Raw genomic sequence first — 20,893 nt, forward strand, 5'->3', positions numbered from 1 at the left:
AAATTCTATTAGAATTTGACAATAACGTGAACACATTATGGTGTAACTGATATAATCACCTTGCATGTTCTTGGAATAAAATATACTTTATAGAGAGGAAAATGAATATGTTGTAACAAGCTGTAGAAAACGTAACAATTTTTGGAAAACACTTGGATGATTACATCTTCTTGCTTATGGCTAAATTCTTCACCATTAGCCATTATAATGATGATGACATGAATGTGTCATATATAGGTATCGTTACTACATGTGCAGTGTTAGTATACAATTCTGTTTAGCCTATAACCTTGGACTTCTCTTTACAATATTTACAGAATAATTAATGCCATAGAATTACAGAATCATTGGAATTGGAAGGGACCTCTAGAGATCATCTAGTCCAACTCTCATGCTAAAGCAGGATTGCCTAGAGCACATTACACAGGACTGTATCCAGGTGGATTTTTAATATCTCCAGAGAAGAAGACTCCACGACATCTTTGGGCAGCCTGTTTCAGTGCTTTGTTACCTGCAAGTCAATATCAAATAAGTTTAAAATACAGCATACTCATAATCTTTGGTTTTAATGATAAATAAGCACTTATGAATAAAAATAAACTTTCAGTAATAGCATGCTGTCCTGGTTTGAGCCAGGATGAAGCCAATTCTCCTTTTTACTGTTTTTTTTTTCCTTCAGTGAGCTTTCTTTTAACTAGCAACAGTGTGCTCTAGCTAGAGCTGATAAGACACTGGAATGCTTTTCTAACTGCTGGGTCTTCAAGGTTGCACCTTCACTCTGCCAGGTCAGACATTACGGTGAGATCTGTGACCCCCCCATAGGAGGTCGAGTTAGACAGACAGCAAAACCGGCCAGAGATATTCCATTCCATATATCTACGTAAGCTCAGAGGAAGGTCAGAGATCACAGAAGACAACTTCCTTCCTGCTTCCTCTTCCCTTCTCTTCCATCCATGGCCGGCGTCCGGGGAGGACTCCATCCATCCATCACTGTTGACCCTTAGGCTTGAGCTCTCCTGACCCTCATCACTCTCTGCTTTCTCCGGCAGCAGTTCCAGCTGAGGGGAGTGTGGTGGGAGTTGCTGGGGGTGGGGAGAGGCAAGAGACTTTTGCTCATACCTGAACATATTTAGATATAATTGTATATATTTTCTTATATTATTCATTAGTGTTTAATTAAAGCTGAGTAGTTCAGTTTTAAATCCAGCCAAGTATCTCTCTTTTTCTCTCTCTCCTTCCCTACCTGGGTGGGAAGGGGAGGGGATCGAGAGCACTGTTGTCAGACCCGAGTCAAATGGTGACACATGCATATTTAAAAAATAAAGTCTGAGACTATGTAGAGACTACTGTATTGAGATATTATAGTGAAACTCATTAATATCTACATTACTGAAGTTAAATTTCATGTTTTATGGGCTCCACAAAACCATTTTCTCTTATAACTTTTTTACAGAGGTTACTTTAAAATCACATTCTACTGATATATTTTTATAACATATAATCCAAAGTACTTCTAAGAACAAAACAAGATAGAAAAATGAGAAAAAATATTTAATTTCATCCTTTCAAGTTAATTGAGATAATATTTAAGGACATTAAAATAAATAAGTAGTAACATACAGCGTACATGTAAGCAGTATGAATGCATGTAAAAAATGTGTTGAACACAGATATTCATATATGTCTATATGTGTTCTGGACTGTATATTATGCCAGAACTGCAGGCATGACTGTTTTACTCTTAAACATTTTCTCCTCTGTGAAGGAAACACATTTTGACATCACCTAATAAAAAAAATAATTTTAAAAAAATTAAAAAGAGCAATATTTGAAAAAGAAGTAAAATTAAGATACGACCAAATTATACTTCTGCAAAGTGTTTTGCTACTTTTTTTTTTCCTCAGTGTGCTGCTGCCCTTGTTATATAAATCCAGCAGATGACAATATCAGGGCTTTGTAGACAGGAAGTTCACTTAAGCCAATCCATGCTCTGTCAACTTGGAATTATCAGAGTTGCTGCTATGTTATTAAATAAAAAGAGGCAACAATAGGACTGCTGCTACATGAAAGTTTAAGGACTCTGCTTTCCTTCATGTCCACAAGGCAACCTGCCGAGTGTCCAGACACAATAGAATTTCTAATAAAAATCTTCAGTACATTATATAGCTCACTGAAACTGACTGAGCTACAGAGTCCTTCTCTTTCTCTGATTCTCTAAATCCCCAATGCTTTTTTAATAGCCACATGGCATACACACTAGCTAACTCTGAAACTTAACTGTTTTATTTGTCTCAAAGACCTACTTTCTTTCCCTCTTTCTCTGTCATTTGTGCACCATATTCTTTCTTCTTCATTTTTTTTTTTTTTCAGTCAAAATTTCCCCTACCTGAAGAAAGTGCCTGCATAAATTAAAATAATGAAAGCTTCAGTGTAATTTCATTCTTGACATGTAGGAGAGGAACAAACCATATGAAGGGAAAAAAAAAAAAAAAAAAGAGTTTATATTAATCTAGGAGAAAAAAAATTGCCTCAAAAGACTTTTTTTTTTTTTTTAATATATAAAGTTGCAGGGTATGTATATTTTTGCAGTGATCTTTCCCTTCTAGAATGTCAATTTCTAGATACAACATCAAACACTGGGATAAAAAATTTATCTGTAAAAAACACATATTGTTTTAACATCATTGTAATATCACATCCTCATTGACCTCTGGCTGGATTATCCTTAATATATATTTATAACTATAACATTTAATTTTTTTTATATCACTCCATTTTATTTATAGCAGCATAGTCTCCTACAGAGACATACTTGAAGGTTACATGTGAAAATATGTCACAGCAACAATGAACATATTCCACCTCTGATGTGATACACTTAAAGGTTTCAGACCTGAGGCTTCATTCAATATCTGTTGATGGAATTCAAAAGAGTTACATTAATTTTAATGGAAACAGTATTTTACCTATTAAATCAAGGATTTGTGAGCTCAGGCAAAGGACAAAACCTGATGCAAAGCCATGATCCCTGCCTCTAAATTACAAATTGCTATTACCTGTTCTGTTCTTCTGTTATTTTGTGCAGAGTTATTGCTTTGGTTTTTTTCATATCAGCTTTATAGTTTCTAAATTAAACTACATTGTATTAAGAAAAGATTGGTGTCCTTAGTGTCAAAAATGTATCTTTTTTAGGAATCAATCTTCTTTCTTCTTTAATGAAAAACATGGTAATATGTTCTTAGTTTCCAGGAGTATTCCAAGAGTGAACGGTCTCATTATGAAGCAATATAAGAACTTTTGTTTGTTTCCTTTACGACAAAGACAAAATCCTCGCCTCTCTGGCCTCTCGTCTATCAACTTCATTTAACACATTTCCATCTTTTTAGTTCTTCGGCTTTAGGCTCCAGAATTTTATCTTTTTTTTTTCTTTCTCTAGCTGACTTCTTCACAACCATTTTATAAACCAATACAATTTGCTCAAAGGCTCATCCATTCTTCCCTAAAATATGATTCATAGTTTGTCACATAAAATGCTTTTCACGAAGTATGACATTTTATTCTTAAACCAAGGAATTTTTTTCTTTTTCGATGGAATTTCTCTGTTTTGGGGGGTAGGGGAGCTGTGGCAAGAATCAACAATTTCAGTTATCATCCTTCTTTCTTTGAAATAGTTAGGTTTATTGCAAAACTTGATCCTAGAAATTATAAACTGGCTAGGAACCTGTAGCAAAGCAAGTGTGTTCGAAGTAACATGACATCAGGAAAAAAAAAACAAAACAGTATGCATTATGTCATTACATTAGTCAATTAGTGTCAAAAATGCACAGTAAATTAATAATTTCCATAGGTCCAATTTATGCTAAAAGTATATTGAATCTGCCAAGTGGGATTGTGTCAAGCATACATTTAACCAATCTTAATTCTTCTGACACTGTTGAATGGCAGATGTTTAATTAAATGGTGCAGAAAGTAAAGCATGTACCATATTAATCCTCCCTGGGATATCATTCTAAAACCAGCTTATGACTAAATTTTGCCAAGCTAAATGTGTACCTGAGTCATCATTTATACTATATTCTCATTTCACATACTAATAGCTAATTAAGTGTAAAAGTACTTTGAATTTCTTGCTTAAACCAGTTAAACAGTTGCTTGACAATTACAATAGATATTACTGATTATTAGGTTGGCCCTCTGGGCTGCGAGCTCACACTGACAGTTCATGTCATGCTTCTCATCTACTACATCTGCCCAAGTCCTTTTCCTCAGGACTGTTCTCTATCCATTCGCACCCCAGCCTGTATTTATGCCTTGAATTGTGCTGACCCAGGTGCAGGACCTTGCACTTGGCCCTGCTGAACTTCATGAGATTGCCATTGGCCCACTTCTCCAGCTGGTCAAGGTCCTGGATGGCATCCCTTCTCTCTGGGGTGTCAACCACATCACACAGCTTGGTATCATCAGCAAACTTGCCAAGGACACACTCGATCCCACTGTCCATGTCTCCAACAAAGATGTTAAACAGCACTGGTCCCAGTACTGACCCCTGAGAAACACTACTCATCACATCATTTCCCTTTCTGATGCTGAACACTGAGATAAAATTTTCAGTTCTGTCAACAGTAGATTCAGGGTTGCTCTCATGAGAAGTAAGAGCTAACTTTCAATATTTTTTTCCTCAGACATAATACTTTGCACTTTTTAACAGTTAACTTCATCTCCTATTACGTCAGCTTCTCACATCACATTTTCAAATCCTGCAAGTCTGTACCATCAGTTTTAGATCTGTTCAAATAGAAAAACTACAAAATTTGTTCCTTTCTCCAAGTCATTTAAGAATAGTAAAACAAGTGCAACTAGCATAGATTCCTGGGTGAGACTGTTGTATATATTTTTCCTGCTTTTTGTTCTTAGATCTCTTTTTTTTTTTTTTTTTTTTTTTGTGCTATTCGTTGTATCCAAGTGGATTTTGGCAAGTACCTTGTTATGCTAAATCCCTCCCACAGCAGTGCCAAGTATATGTTCTTGTCCAAGCAGAGACTAAGGGAGATGGGAAAGAAGAGTAAGTTTCTATGATTTGTGAGAGAGTACCAGCAGTAGTCACAAGACCCTTGAACATTTTAAATTATGTACAAAAGCTAGGGAGTTTACTATAATAAACACAATATGACTTGAAGGGCAAGAAAGATGAAGATCATGAACATAGAAACTCCAAGACTTCAAGTACAGATGGGGTGGCACACTGGTATTTTGTTGCCAAGGACAAGGGAGAAACTTGAAAAATCCAGAGGGTTGGTGATTTGAGAGGGAGCCTAGTTTGGTGGCAAAAGTAAGAAACTACTTGGAGCAGAAAAAAGCGGACCTGCTTGACAAGTTATGACTGAAGTACTTGTGAAGGTACCACCCTAAATTATGAAAACTAACTGTAAACTTTATTTATTTTCTACCTTTCATCTGGTGGTTAATTTATAAAAAGGAATTGTGTCTTGTTTATACATCATTCGTCATCATACATGCTAAAGACTTTGTAAATACTCACAGGTAATGAATGAAAATTTCCTTGAACTCTCTGCATGGTGATGTAAGAGTAAGATCTTACCCAGGAGGTTTATACAAAAACAAATTTTACTTAAAATTTAGCAAGATTATGAAGCTTGTAAAAAATCACACAATATCACCCTTAAGGCAACAGGTTACAACCAATGGAACTCAGCAAAATTAGAAATTATGGTACCCTTATGTGCTGAGAGAAGGTTTAGAAAGGGAAAGAGAGAAAGAGAAAGGGAGAGAGAAAGGGAGGAAGAGAGGAAGAAAGAGAGGGAGAAAGAGAGAGAAAGAGAGAGAAAGAGCGAGAAAGAGCGAGAGAAAGAGCGAGAGAAAGAGCGAGAGAAAGAGCGAGAAAGAGCGAGAAAGAGCGAGAAAGAGCGAAAGAGCGAAAGAAAGAGCGAAAGAGCGAAAGAGCGAAAGAGCGAAAGAGCGAAAGAGCGAAAGAGCGAAAGAAAGAGCGAAAGAAAGAGCGAAAGAAAGAGCGAAAGAGCGAAAGAGCGAAAGAGCGAAAGAGCGAAAGAGCGAAAGAAAGAGAGAAAGAGAGAAAGAGAGAAAGAGAGAAAGAGAGAAAGAGAGAAAGAAAGAAAGAAAGAAAGAAAGAAAGAAAGAAAGAAAGAAAGAAAGAAAGAAAGAAAGAAAGAAAGAAAGAAAGAAAGAAAGAAAGAAAGAAAGAAAGAAAGAAAGAAAGAAAGAAAGAAAGAAAGAAAGAAAGAAAGAAAGAAAGAAAGAAAGAAAGAAAGAAAGAAAGAAAGAAAGAAAGAAAGAAAGCTCAACCTACTTTGCACAGACTCAGTGTTGGATTTGAGAAATGTTTTGGAAATAAGTCAGTGGAGGGTAGAGGTCCAGTGGTTGTTTGATTCCCCCCAGCAGAGGTTGACCAAGCAGTGACACTTATTTCTGCACGTGCACTTCGTCTGTAAACAGGAAAGTTGTCTTTTGTAAGGCAGCACTCTGCCTCCGCAGGGGTCCTCTTGTCAGCCACCTTTCCTTATCAAATACAGACAGTATCTCACTTATCAAGGTGGTTACTGAAAGACGGGCTCTTCTTGCAAGAACAGAATCCAGGTGGCTTATTGGATGATTACCCCACCTGAGCACAATATCCAGTTTGTCAGGGCAGCTGTTTTGAGACAATTATTCATTTCAGGGCCCTACAACAGCATAAGATTAGTTATTGAACTAGGAAGGCTTCCTGCCCTGAGTTTTCTTTCAAGTAATTTTATTCTTCTTTAGAAAAGATAAATATGTCAGCAAATGAGCATAAAAGGCAAATCTAGCTATTTTTCTTTTGATCAGGTGTTTTTTGAGACCTTTATATTTCCTACAACAATTTTACAAATGCTGTCCTTGAGTTTACTTAAACACAAACATAATATAAATGTTGTGGGGGGTTTTGTTTTGGTTTTGGTTTTTTTGGTGTGAGGTTGATTTTTTGGTTGGCTTGGTTTAGTTTTTTTTCAGTACTACAGCATTAATTTATTGGTTTAGTTTTTACTAGTAAAGTCCTTTAGGAAAAAAATGAAACCTGATTAATGAACTACAATATTTTTTTGTTAGTTGGTTGGTTGTTGGTTTTGTTTGTTTGTTTGTTTGTTTCCTGATGGATGTGTTTTTATTATTTTTTTTTCTTTCTCAGAAAATTGATAGGAGCTAAGAGTTTTGGATCTACATTGTAAAATACAGCACAAAGCTCTAAATAGATGAAATAAACTAAAATGGCCATAGAAATTAGGATTCTGATAAAATTCAGAAGTTTCAGAAGATTTTGTTCTGTCAAAAAGACAAGTAGATGAGTAATACTTGGGGATGAGGATGAACATCTGTATTTAATAAGAGACAGAAAGCCCAAGCAAGAAAGATCGCTTCTTGGCAGATTACAAGTTTCTGAGTTTTCAAAAAATAACCAGATGGGGTTTTCTTATATTTTTACAATTGTCTGGCCTTGAAAATCATAGAACTGGAGGGTGACTGACCCTGAGAATAATGTTGGCTGGCATTATTAATGAAGTGGCACAGTCCTGCTGGGGAACAAAGTGCACTTTATGATTGTCTCTGCTTTTACATCATTGTGGCTAAAAGTGTCAAGGACACCAAAACAAAGGGAAAAAGGTAATACAGGGCTCCCTAATTGTGTAGGGTGGAAATATGTTTTGGACAATTTCTCTGATGTTCTTAATTGGCTTAATCTTGTCAAACTGGTTTACATAATCTGAGAATTTAAATATGCAGTTTGAAAAAACTGAGCTGGAAGGGGTTCTCATTTTAAAGCATTAATGTGAAAAACTTTGCATTCAATATTTAAAGCAACAGTAAGGCTTAATTCAACAAGCAACTCATTTGATGTACATTTTCCTGGTTGGAAATATTTGGTTTTAAAATATTTCATTTGGATTTTACTGGCTTCACATGTTCCAGTGGTTTGTTTTTTTGGGGGGGCAAGAAAGAAACTGAGGGTTGATTTAATTTGTTTTTACCAACACTACTCAATATACCATGGAATACAGAGCACCTACTGAGTGGAAAATTTTGCCAGAAGGTTTTTGAAATAGTACAGTCAGAGTAATTTAGCATCTGTGGTTTAGCATTTTTGTGAGTCATTTATTAAATTCACTTAAAAATGTTTTCCTTCTAATCTACCTTACTTGTGTCACTATCTGTTCTCTGTAGTGCAATCAGTAGAAAATGATCTAAACAATAAAAAACAAACTGGATTTCAGCACCTATGTGTTGATCAAGAAGCAAGAGCAACGCACATTCTGAAACACTGCTACTTGATTAGGATAATTGCCTTATTGATTTACCTGCAACTCTATTTGTGAAAGATACCATAATAAAAATCTTCAAAATCCGGGGGAAATAAGAGCCCAGTGAGGGTCTTTTACTGCAATGCTGTAATCATTATTATGGACAGCAACAAGATTTTCTTAGAAATTAATTATGATGACAGAACAGTTTAAAACAAACAGGAGAGTAAACCGAAGAGTTTGCAGAATATGAGTGTTGTAAACAATATTTAAGCATAACAAGATGACAGAAGTAAAAAAACCCACAACATTAAATACTTCCCTGGTTGTTGTTGTGTTTTTTTTAAGTAGGGCCACAAATAGCTTTATATTTAGCATACTATTTACATGTGTGAATTTTTCTTCTGAATAACCTATGAAATATATATAAATTGAACCAAACAGTAATTCTGAACATTTTTTCAGTTTTCTCTTTACTATTACTGGTATACAATACTTCACACTACTAAAATTGGCAAAACGGGTGTTTTTTCTTTCTGAAGTTAATTTACCATGGTCAGAGTGCATTATACCTCACAAAGTGTCCCAGTCTTCAGGCCAGTCTTTCATTCCTGTGTTATCTGCCCTTGGCTCCATTAGGGCACGTCTCCTCAGCATGACGTGGCTCCTCACAGTGGATGACAGAAGCTGGTGTACACCTGCTACAATCCCCACAGCACTGTGGCCCTGGCAGGGGCAGGTCAGGTTTCAGGGGGCTGGGTGACTTTGGTTGTTTGGAATAACTTGAAACTGGTTCCCCACCTGTTCATGTGACAGTCACTGACTGTCAGGAGCTGCTGCTGGCTCAGGAGCACCACAGACCAAACTGGAGATTTGGACTGACAGACTCCAGGCTGGTGGACCAGCACTTGACGGATGCTTGGGGTTGGGACTACCCTGCTCCCTGGATGGGTGGTAGGATGGGCCCTGGCTGTGGGGCCCTGCCCTCCTTAACTCCTCTGGGAAGCCCACAGAACTTTAATTCCATTGATTTCAAATAATGGGTTACTATGTACATGGATAAAAGTTTTATAAATGGGCCCAGATTAATGTGTCATGCTCTCATCATTACCACAAATTATTCAGAGTCCATGATTCACTGGAGTAGGAAGCATAAAATTCATGTGCTAAAGCTATTTTACTTACTCATCCAGAACACTAAGGTTTGAGAAGATTAAGAATAGAACATTTTTAGTTAACATATGCATGGCATTGAAATATGTCCGGGAGGATATTAATGCTACCTAAACCTTTTCCTTAGCACCCTCTGAAGTGCTAGGCCTCACAAAAAGGTTGTATATTCATTGAATTTTACTGCCAAGTGTAAGCTTTAACATATTGTCCTGACATTTTGTTGTATAAGTTGATATAGATACATTGCTGCTCACAAAGTAGCAATTACATTTCACACATTTTTCAGCTAAAATAGAAAACGATACTAAGGCTGCCAGATTTCTCATTAAAAGTTTCAAAAATTAGAAATACTTGTTACTAATTAGATAATTAGGAAGCAGATTAGAAACCTTGAAAGGGAAATGCACTTAAGCCTACAAGTATGTCACAATGTATCTGTTTGAATTCATTTATATGGTATAAATAGCATTATGTATTACCTTCAGAGTTTTGATTAAAATGTATAATCTGAGGTACCATTAAGCCTAACACTTTGCATCTCACTGGATTCTAATTAGCACAAAGTTCACAGTTCTCATTTTTCTACTACCAATGTGTTGTTAAAGAAGCACACTGCTGATTATCATAGAATCATAGAATCAGAACTATTCAGGTTAGAAAAGACCCTTGGGATCATCGAGTCCAACCATCATCCCTACTCTACATAGTTCACCCCTAAACCATATCCACCAACACCACATCCAAACAACCCTTAAATACATCCAGGGATGGAGCCACCTCCCTGAGCAGCCTCTTCCAGTGTCTAACCACTCTTTCTGTGAATTTTTTTTTCTTAATGTCCAGTCTAAACCTACCCTGTTGCAGCTTGAAGCCATTCCCTCTGGTTCTGTCACTAATTAACTGTGAAAAGACACCAGCATCAGCCTCTCTACAATGACCTTCCAGGTAGTTGTAGAGACTGATGAGGTCTCCCCTCAGCCTCCTCTTCCTCAAACTAAACATTCACAGCTTCTTCAAACGTTCTTCATAAGATTTATTCTCTAGGCCCTTCACCGGCTTTGTTGCCCTCCTCTGTACTTGCTCCAGCACCTCAATATGCCTCTTGAATTGAGGTGCCCAAAAGTGGACGCAATACTCCAGGTGTGGCCTCACCAGTGCTGAGTACAGGGGCACAATCACCTCTCTGCTTCTGCTGGTCACACTATTTCTAATACAAGCCAGGATGCCATTGGCTTTCTTGGCCACCTGGGCACACTGCTGGCTCATATTCAGCTGCTTAATAGATGTGGTAGGACACTACAGAGATGAAATTTTTATTTCCTAAATAGTGAATACAATTGCAAATTTAGCAAAGAAAAAACCTCTGATTTAGTACATTACCTTTGTACAGTTTTTTTCAACAAGAAATAATTTTACACAAAGAAACAAACCCTGCTCTGATGCAAGACTGAAATTTAAAGTTTCTTTATATGTCATCTATAAAGAAGTTGTTCAGTAATCAGATACAGAATCTACATAGCTGAAATATTACTTATTAACATTTTCAGTAAGTAACAGTAAAGTACACAGATGCTGCTAAGGATATTGTCAAATGAGAAAACAGTTTCATAGTTTTATACAGGAGAAAACACCCAAATTTGATGACAGGAAACCTGAAAACTAGTATGAATAAAACCTTTCAATCCAGTCTTATATTTTTTACTCCTCTCTTATCTTTCACAATTCCTATGTATTTCACATCTCTCTTAATCTCAGGCTTTCCTATGATTCTTAGCCTATTGAACATTGTGATCTCCTATCAATTATTTCTATTATTCTGCCTTCTCCCATTTTGTATTTCATTAAATTTTCTGTCTACCCACTTACATATATATGCAGAGCATGATTTATTTCTCTGGAGTTACTGTCTATCCAGAAGTAGTAACTGAAGGTCATTCTTAAGTGAACAGATTCACATCCACATAGAAACAATATAAAGAAACTATCTCCATTATGCATCCATAATGGACACGTGATGGTAGGTTATCTATACAGCAGCCAGGTTATTTCCTCAGAGTAGTCCTGCAAAGTCAATTAGAATTTAGGAGATAAGCACCTAAATATTTTCTGGAAAATTTTAGCTTGAAATGTGGAAAACACCTTTTCCTTAAACTGTTACGATTTCAGCAGGAGAGAAGTCTCATAAACACAAGCTAGGCACCCAGTAATGACAGTAGAAATGCCCCCAAGGGCCATTTTCTGAAAGTTTGTCATTGTTCATTATTTTAATAATTGAAATGTTTAAATGTTATACTTTTAAGTAACTAATTCTCCTTTCCCAACAAAAGAAGACAGAATAAAAATATCAAAATCTGGAAGCTAGCAACATCTTGGGGTGAGATTATTTTATCTGGAAAGTCCAGTTCAGGAGTAGCATTTGGATCTCATCTCCAGAGGGAGGGAAGCTATACTAATGAGCATGGAATATTTGTAAATTTGTGAACATAATCACCAGAGTTAATGACTGTCTTTGTATTTTACATGTAGCTAAGTTCTCAAGTACACAGATGCTAGGGAAATATCCCAAATTTGGAGCTCCTCTGGTATATGTGATGTAAAGAAAACAAGCTCAGCCTTATTATTGAAAGCAAGCTGTTCCAGCTTGTATATGTCAGAAATTCCCATTGTTTAACCACAGGTTAAATTTCTGGGGTGGAGACATCAAAATAATGGAGAGATTGAATATTTGTTTCCTGTGTGCTTTACATAGGCATTGTTTGCTTTCTGGCCTTAGTTACATATCTATCCAAACAGCTACAGTTTGCCTAGATTTAGAATTCCCCCTTTTAAAACACAAGAAGGTAAGAAATGCTGAGGCAGGTTAACATTTTTATAGTAGTGCAGTCTCATGTCCCGAAAGGCTGAAATATTTCAGACATTTCTATTTTTACTTACAGAAACACTGAGGATACTCAATGCTCTTCAGTAGACATTCTTACTAGTGGTCTAATGATTGCATACTAAAGATTGTGTATATAAATTAAAATCATAAATGTTTTCTGAACTCTTTTTGACATTGACTGGATCGGTTTCTGCTCCTCTGAGTAACCGTCTGGATGATCTTATTTGATTGTGGCTTTCTTCCTATCTCTATATCCAGATTTTGTTCATTCTGGCCCTCATTTGGGCTTCTTTGTGCCTCAGCACCTTGGATCATAATTTCACTTACAAAAGAAAAATACTAAATTATTCCAGGAAGTGGGAGAGTAAAGGCAATTGAATGGATATTTAGGAGACCTGGATGTGCATGAATTGGCCCTCAGTACCTAGGTTGGCCCTAAGCCTTTAGTCTTTAAAGCAAATTAAATCCTGAATGGCATTTCTCCAGGAAGCATGCTTGATGGAGTAAGAATCATAAATACTAAACACAGGCTGAGACTCTGAAACAATTTTTTCTTCATAAGTGATTTTATGCAGTGTAACCATTCTTTTCAATAAACACCTAAGGTTACAGTGGTTTCCTAGCCCAGGGATATAAAATTCTGGACTAAACTAAAAAATTATTATACTGTAAGAAATTAGTTACTATGTTCATCACTGCTGATGATTGTGTTAGGCTCCTGTATTTAAAACACAACCTAGCAGAACAGAAAAAATGAAACAGAATATGGTTTATAACTGAATTTGCAGCTTTAAGCCATCTTAAGGTATTTACCATGGGATTTCTAAGCAGTACATTTGGGTTTAAATGTTCTAAGCCATTTCTTAAAGAAGCAGGAGTCAAGAGCTTTTATGAAAAATACTATATAAGATATGCCCTAAGGTAATTTTGTCTTTGAGCTGAAGCTCAAAATATTTTGTCTTTTATGAACTTGAGTGGTGAACAAACCCTGATTTTATTTGAGTTTTCTTTATTGAATGTGTGACCTTTTAAATATGAAGGAATTGATTGGCCTACATGTTAGCTGGAAATGCTTTCAGGAAATTCCAATAATATTTTGACTGTATAATAATTTTGTGTGTTTATATAGGTATATCTCATCATCAGGAGCTCTCAACCAGAAAAAAATCATGAGTGATTCAGGACACCTTAAATATCAGAAAATAATAAGTTGATAGCTAATTTCATTTAGCAAGTACATTTGAAGACAGTAGACTAAAAGTCAAATTATCATATGGTTTCTTAGGTAAGCAAAGAATCATTCTCTAGTAACACTGACTAGTTTATAAATGTAGCTTATTTTTATCTGAGTCTAAAAGACTCAGATTCAGAGACTGAAATAAAAAAAAAAGTCTTTTAATGGTTACAAGTTCAGCATCTCAAAAGAAGCAATGAAAATGCATCTTATTTTCTCCATCCCCCTCAAAAAAGTACCTTAATACTTATAAATGGAATTAAACAGAACAAGCAAAGGCTTGTGTTAACCTCAAAATTGTTTTACATGCTAGATTGTTTTACATGCTCAGCCATGCCTCATGTTGTCCTAACACACACCCATGTACACAAATTAAACCTCCAATTCCATATTATAAAAACATTTATCTCCTGGGGGGACAGAATATTCTCTGCATCATTTAAGGTACACCAAATCAGAAAAACATGAGAACATAGTAACTGTGTATGTGGCACTACATGAGTTCCACGGGAGATTCAGGCCCGAGTGTGGAGTGCAAAGATAGCCAGTGTTGCTCCGGAGAAAATGAGAACTGTGTATAGGCAGTTCCACTTGCCTATACATTTTTTTGGGTGGTTTGTTTGGTTTTGTTTTGTTTATTTGTTTGTTTTTATTTAGCAGTCTTGGTGCAAGAAAATTTGTGATGACCAGTATCAATTTTTTTTTTTTTTTTTTTTTTTTTTTTTACATTTCTGTGTCATAGAGAAAACATAGAGGTTCCCATTTTTCTTGCCCTCCCAGTTAAAAGGGATAGGATGTCTGACAAGTCATGTTCATGTTTCTAAGGTGGAAAGATGGAATGTATTAAGTAAGAACTATGAAACGCTTAAAAAGACTGAAGGCAGTAAATGATTGACTTCAAAGAGCATTAGTCTGTGTATAGTTGGGAATTAAAGACCAAAGAGCACTTGTTCTGCCAAAATAACCCGGAGTACTTTGGTAAATACTAAGAAAGGTCTTTGAGGACTAGAGGTAATACACTTCAGTTTCCATAGCACAGTTTCTCCCTTCTGACTATTCCACTTACTGAACAATAACACTGCCTCCTTCTGATATTCATGTTAGGCTTTTTTTGCCTGTATGTTCTTGAAACAAATACTTTAATATGGTTTTAAATCTCCACTGACCTATTTGGGAAAATAGGACTGCCATAGTGCTGCTTAAAAGAGAGTTAACTGAAGAAAAAAAATCAGTAAAAAGAAAATTGGCTTCATTCTGGCTCAAACCAGGATAAGGACCTAAATAGACAACATGTCTTTGTTTTTCTTTGTTTTTCTCTGTTAACATTATTACAGAGAAGCAGTGTGAATTTAACCACTGTGCAGGTTCTTGGGTTGGTATTCAGCTTTTTACTTCAATTCTTTAAAAGAAACAACTGTTTCCAAAATTGTGAGCCACAAGATATCTGAGGAATGGAGACACTGATGGTTCATCTCAGTGCTATATGAAATTGATTTAGAGTGTAATTAAAGTGAGTTTAGTAAAATATCTGACTCAATACCATGTTATAGGCACAAATTAATACAAGTGAAAATTATGCTTTTTTAACTTGTTAGAATTTGCTGAAAAATTAATAAACAATAGATGAATGTCACCATAATTGATCAAATTTAAGTTTTGGGTTTTTTTCTGCTACTGTGGTACACAGAAGTTCAGTAAAATTTGACATAACAGGAAGAGAAAAGGCTAAGTCTTCTCAAAGATTTTTAAACTTGTTAATTGGTAGGAAAGAATTCACAATGAAGGGCTGTTCTTCATGGCTATAAGGTGAATAGTGGGCTTCATAACAGATTGGGAATTGATAAATAAGCATCACAAAATGCTTTAAAATTACTCAAGAGAAAACAGTGCTGACATATGCATATTTCCTTACCATGTAATCTTAATTTAGAAACAAAACAAAGCCAATAAAAATAATCAAGCAATCAAAAAAACCCACCATGTCACTTACATGCAGTAAAATACTGGACAGTATGTTCATAGAATTTGAGTTATTTTAAACTTGGATAAATGTAAATATATATATATATTAAGAAAGTGAAAAATATCCTTTCTTAATAAAATAAAATACATCTGAAATTTAGTAATTCCTTTTCAGGGCAAGAGGTGTAATATAAAATAAATATATTAATGTTTTGTTCAAAATGCACTAGAGTACTTATTTCTAAATATGTCCTCTGTGGATGCAACATCTGATCAGACAAGAAGCTCTACTGATTTATATTTAATGCATTCTTTGAAGCTAGTAAATATTTGTATTTTACAAACAAGAAACTGACACAGAGTGCAAGGTCAAATTCAGTTCTTACTATCTATGATAGGTGTGATAAATCACAGTCTCTAGTCTTCTCTGTCTCTGACAACAGAGGCTGAACCGACACAGTGAAAATTTGTGGAAGCTAGACTGTCATAAGATTCTTTCAGTAATAAAGAGGAAAATATGCATCTTTCCTCTCAGGGTGCTGTGAATCTGAATAAATGCCAGAAATAGTTTTGTTTTGTTCATTTTGTTTTGTTTTAGCCAGGGCATAGGAACAATATCTTAAATATTTGAGACAAAAAATCTGAAAATTCCATCAAGTGGGTAAAAAACTGGCTGGTTGGCCAAGCCCAGAAAGTTGTGGTAAAAATAATTAAATCCAGTTGGCCGCTGTTGCAAGTGGTGCTCCCTAGGGCTCACTTTTGGGGTGAGTCTTGTTCAATATCTTTATCAATTATTCAGATGAGGGGATTGAATGCATGTTCAGTAAGTTTACAGACAACACCAAACTGGGTGGGAGTGTTGATCTGCCTGAGACTAGAAAGGCTCTGCAGAGGGACCTAGACAGACTGGATCTATGGGCTGAGGCCAATTGCATGAGCTTCAGTAAGGCCAAGTGCCAGGTCCTGCATTTTAGTCCTAACAACCCCAGGCAATGCTACAGGCTTGGGGAGGAGTGGCTGGAAAGCTGCTCAGAGGAAAAGGACCTGGGGCTGCTGGCTGACAGCCAGCTCAACATGAGCCAGCACGGTGCCCAGGTGAAGGCCAACAGAATCCTGGCTTGTATCAGAAATAATGTGGCCAGCAGGAGTAGGGAAGTGATCATACCCCAAACTAGGCACTGGTGAGGCCACATCTCAAGTACTGTGTTCAGTTCTGGGCCCCTCACTACAAGAAGGACAATGAGTTTTTGGAACAAGTCCAGAGAAGAGCAACCAAGCTGGTGAAAGACCTAGAGAACAAGTTCTATGAGGAGTGGCTAAGGGAACTGAGATTATTTAGTTTGGAGAAGAGAAGGCTGAGGGGACACCTAATCTCTCTCTACAACTACCTGAAAGGAGGTTGTAGTGAAGTTAGTGTTGGCCTTTTCTCCAAAGTGAATAATGATATGAATAGGGGAAATGGCCTGAAGTTGCAGCAGGGCAGGTTTAGACTACATATTAGGAAGAACTTCTTTACTGAAATGGTAGTCAGACACTGCAACAGGCTGTCCAGAAAGGTGAAATGGAATGAAAATCCCCAGTCCCATGGTGATCACAGGATCATGTTCCATAAGCCTCTGGAAAAATTAACATAAAATTTATTACTACACTCAGTTTTAACAGATATGTTATTTAGGAAGAGATAAGATTAATTAGGAGTTTGAAAAGAATGAGAAAAGATAGACAAGGCTGGTAATGTAAAGATTAAGTTCATTCAAATACCAACACACCTAGTCCCCTACTTAATTACTTACTTAGCTCTTTATTTCTCTTGAAGCATGATTCTCCACTGAGTTTGAAGAGCTCAAGGCCAATACTTGAGCCTGTTTTAGGACACCTCACAGCTCATGTACTTTCATTATTCATTGTGAGCTCTATTAATTTTTAAAAGTCTCAGGTTTTTTTTAGTGTCTTCCTGGACCACATACTTTCCTGATACTTTCTTTTTCTCTCACTACAACCCCTTGTAAAAAGTCCCTCCCCAGCTTTCTTGTAGGCCCTTTCAGGTACTGGAAGGGCGCTATAAGGTCCCCCCTAGAACCTTCTCTTTCCCAGGCTTAACAGTCCCAACTCTCTCAGCCTGTCCTCATATGAGAGGTGCTCCAGCCCTCAGATCATCTTTGTGGCCCTTCTCTGGACTTTCTCCATGAGTTCCATGTCCTTCTTATGTTGGGGGCTCCAGAATTGGACACAGTACACCAGGTGGGCTCTCATGAGTGCTGAATAAAGGAGAATCACCTCCCTTGACATACTGGCTACACTTCTTTTGATGCAGCCCAGGACACGTTTGTCTTCCTGGGCTGCAAGCGCATATTGCTGGCTCATCTTGAGCTTCTCGTTCACCATCACCCCCAAGTCCTTCTCCTCCAGACTGTTTTTCATCAGTTCTCCACCTAGCCTGTATATGTGCTTGGGATTGCCCCAAACCAGGTGCAGGACCTTGCACTTGGTCTGGTTGAATTTCATACAGTTCAACCTCTCAAGCCTGTCAAGGTCCCTCTGAATTGTATCCCTTCCCTCCAGCATGTTGACCTCAACACATACTTTGGTGTTGTCAGCAAACCTGCTGAGGGTGCACTCAGTGGCACTGTCCATGTTGTCAACAAAGATGTTAAATACCACCAGTCCAAGTACCAACCCTTGGGGAACACCACTCTTCACAGGTCTCCATCTGGACATCGAGCCAATGTTCACCACCCTTTGAGTACAACCATTCAGCCAGTTCCTAACCCAATGAGTGGTCCATCCATCAAATCTACTGTTTCAGTTTTGATACCAGGGTGTTGTGTGGGACAGAGCCGAAGATTTTGCACAGGTCCAGGCAGATGACATCAGTTGCTCTTCCTTTTTTCACTGATGCTGTGACCCCATTTTAGAAGGCCCCCAAATTAGTCAGGCATGATTTGCCCTTGTTGAAGACATGTTGGCTGTCACCAGTCATCCCTTTGTTTTCCACGTGCCTTAGCAGAGCTTTCAGGAGGCATGATCTTGCCAGGCACAGAGGTGAGACTGACTGGTCTAAAATTCCATGGGTCTTCTTTTTTTTCTTTCTTGAAAATGAGAGTTATGTTTCCCCTTTTCCAGTCAGTGGGAATTGCACCAGACTGCCAAGACTTTTCAAATATGATGGATGGTGACTTGCAATTTCATTGGCCAGTTACTTCAGAAGCCGTGGATGATGTTGCGGTCCGAACCTGGTCTTGGGTTGAAGCCGCCTTATCTCAAGGCACAATCGCCCTGTTTGCTTATCAGGATTTTCTGACACCAGATTATATACTCAGGATAGCCTTCGAATTATTTCAGTGGTTCTGTCCCTGGCTGGGGGCTGGCTTGCTTCCAGCGGATACTTAAGCAATTGACAAGCTCCTCTCGGAAGCACACACACACACGCACAGAGATGATGTGTTTAAAATAACCTTTTACTGTAAAAGTTTTCAAAATGTGTGTGGGGAAAACTGGATATGTAAGTGTACCCGGTCGGTAAAGAGAAAGAAAAAAACTATTACAGTTAGAGAGAGCCCGAAGCCTTTCCCGCATAGGTCTATGAGGTGCATGTAAGGGGCCAGTGACACACCCGGGAGAGAAGGCGTTAGAGGTGAAAGGTCTGAGTGGGGATGTTGTGCCCACGTCCTCCTGGAGCCGGGGCGAGGCGAGTTGTGGCAGCGGCGGCAGATCCAGCGCAGGTGGCACCAGCGGCAGGGACAGCAGGGGCTGCAGCAGCTGCTGCCTTCGTCCTTCTGGTGCCTCTGGCAGCCGGGCTGCCGTGTGCCTGGGCACATGGGGACGGCTCTTTTGGAGCCTGGGCATGGCACGGGGGGCAGGGCCACTCACCGCCATCGCCCTGAAGACCTTTCTTCCTTTTCTTCTTCTTTCTCGACGATCTCAGGGGCGCTGGAGAGGCGAGGAGTCTGACGCTGTTTTCCTCACTGGACCCGGCTCTGGCGGCAAAGTCCCGGCCTGTGGTGGCCTCAGCCAGGGCTGCTTTAACTCGGCTCCTTTTATCTGGTTTTCCTTCTGCTCTCTCTTTTCTTTTCTCTCCTTTGTGCCAGCAGCAGCAGCAACGGGCGCGGTAACGACCCACAAACGATGGGCATCATCAGCATTCATGGCTGTGCAGGCTCAGGCCGCCGCTCCCAGAACTGCCTGCAGCTCGGGATGGAGTCCCGGCCGCGGGCCCTGCCCCGCAGTGTTGCCACCGTTTTCTCCCTTATTTTATTTTCATTTTGTTGGGTTTTTTTCCTGGTGTGTCTCTCTATTACAGTCAATTTCAGTGAGAGACATACTTTTTTGGAGGCCAGTTCTCCACAGATGAATCCTGCCAAGTCCCATGGCCTTGTGCACCCTCATGTCCTTCAGATGGTCACGAATCTACTCTTCTCCTACAGGGGGGAGATCTTTCTTTTCACAGTCCATGCCTTCACCCTCTCTAAGTCTGAGGGTGTAAAAACTGCGGTTTCACTATGTCTAGGTGGTACTCTGACTCAGAGGTGTTCAGTCATAAGCCTGCAGATGGTACTCTTGAGCCAGTGGCTTCTCAGCCAAGTGAATGTACCAGGCGTCTGAACCTGTGGTTCCTCCCGTACTGAGCAAGATTACTACTGTAACAACACATCATCAGTAGGGTAAAACTAACCTGTCTCACAAACAGCCAGTTATTAAATGGCTCAGGTCAGGTTTTAACATCGTTTATGAGAGTTTGTAATGGGAAGACCAGGTAACTGCTAGACAAGTAGCTGCTAGAGTTTTAATGACACTGTTTGGGAATGTACAATCTAGTTTATTTGGTTGGTGGGATGGGCATAGCAGGTGTATAGCAATAATTGTTTTTTTTTAGGACAGTGACTGTTATCCTACAAATCATATCTCCAGCTCCATCTGTTCAGCTGAAACCAGTTCAAAGACAGTGACCTAGTGGAAAAGGACATTCATTCCAATAGATCCATGGGCAAAGCTTAGCCCCTATACAGTAGATGTTCTTCTTGCATTTCAACTTCTGTACGACTTCTGCACTGAGTACTGTGCATTGTGTCACCTCCTCCCCCAAGGGGTTGATTGTTTAAAATATTTATTGCTTTTTATTAGCATAAACCATTGCTCTACTATTCTCATAACCCTGGGCCAATCTCTTTGACTTTCTTCACCCCAGGGGCCAGCTAGTGGTTACATCTCCAGTTTCTGTCACCTTCTAGAGTGCTGCCCAAGTGTATTATAAAAAATAAATTGTCTTTGTTTTCCAGGTCATACTGAGATAGTCTGGTCATTTTAAGCGGGGCAGATTTAGTCAGGTCTCATTTGTCTGGGTAATACTGCTGG

This window comes from Apus apus, chromosome 1 (genome assembly GCF_020740795.1).
Source record: "Apus apus isolate bApuApu2 chromosome 1, bApuApu2.pri.cur, whole genome shotgun sequence".
Lineage (NCBI taxonomy): Eukaryota > Metazoa > Chordata > Aves > Apodiformes > Apodidae > Apus > Apus apus.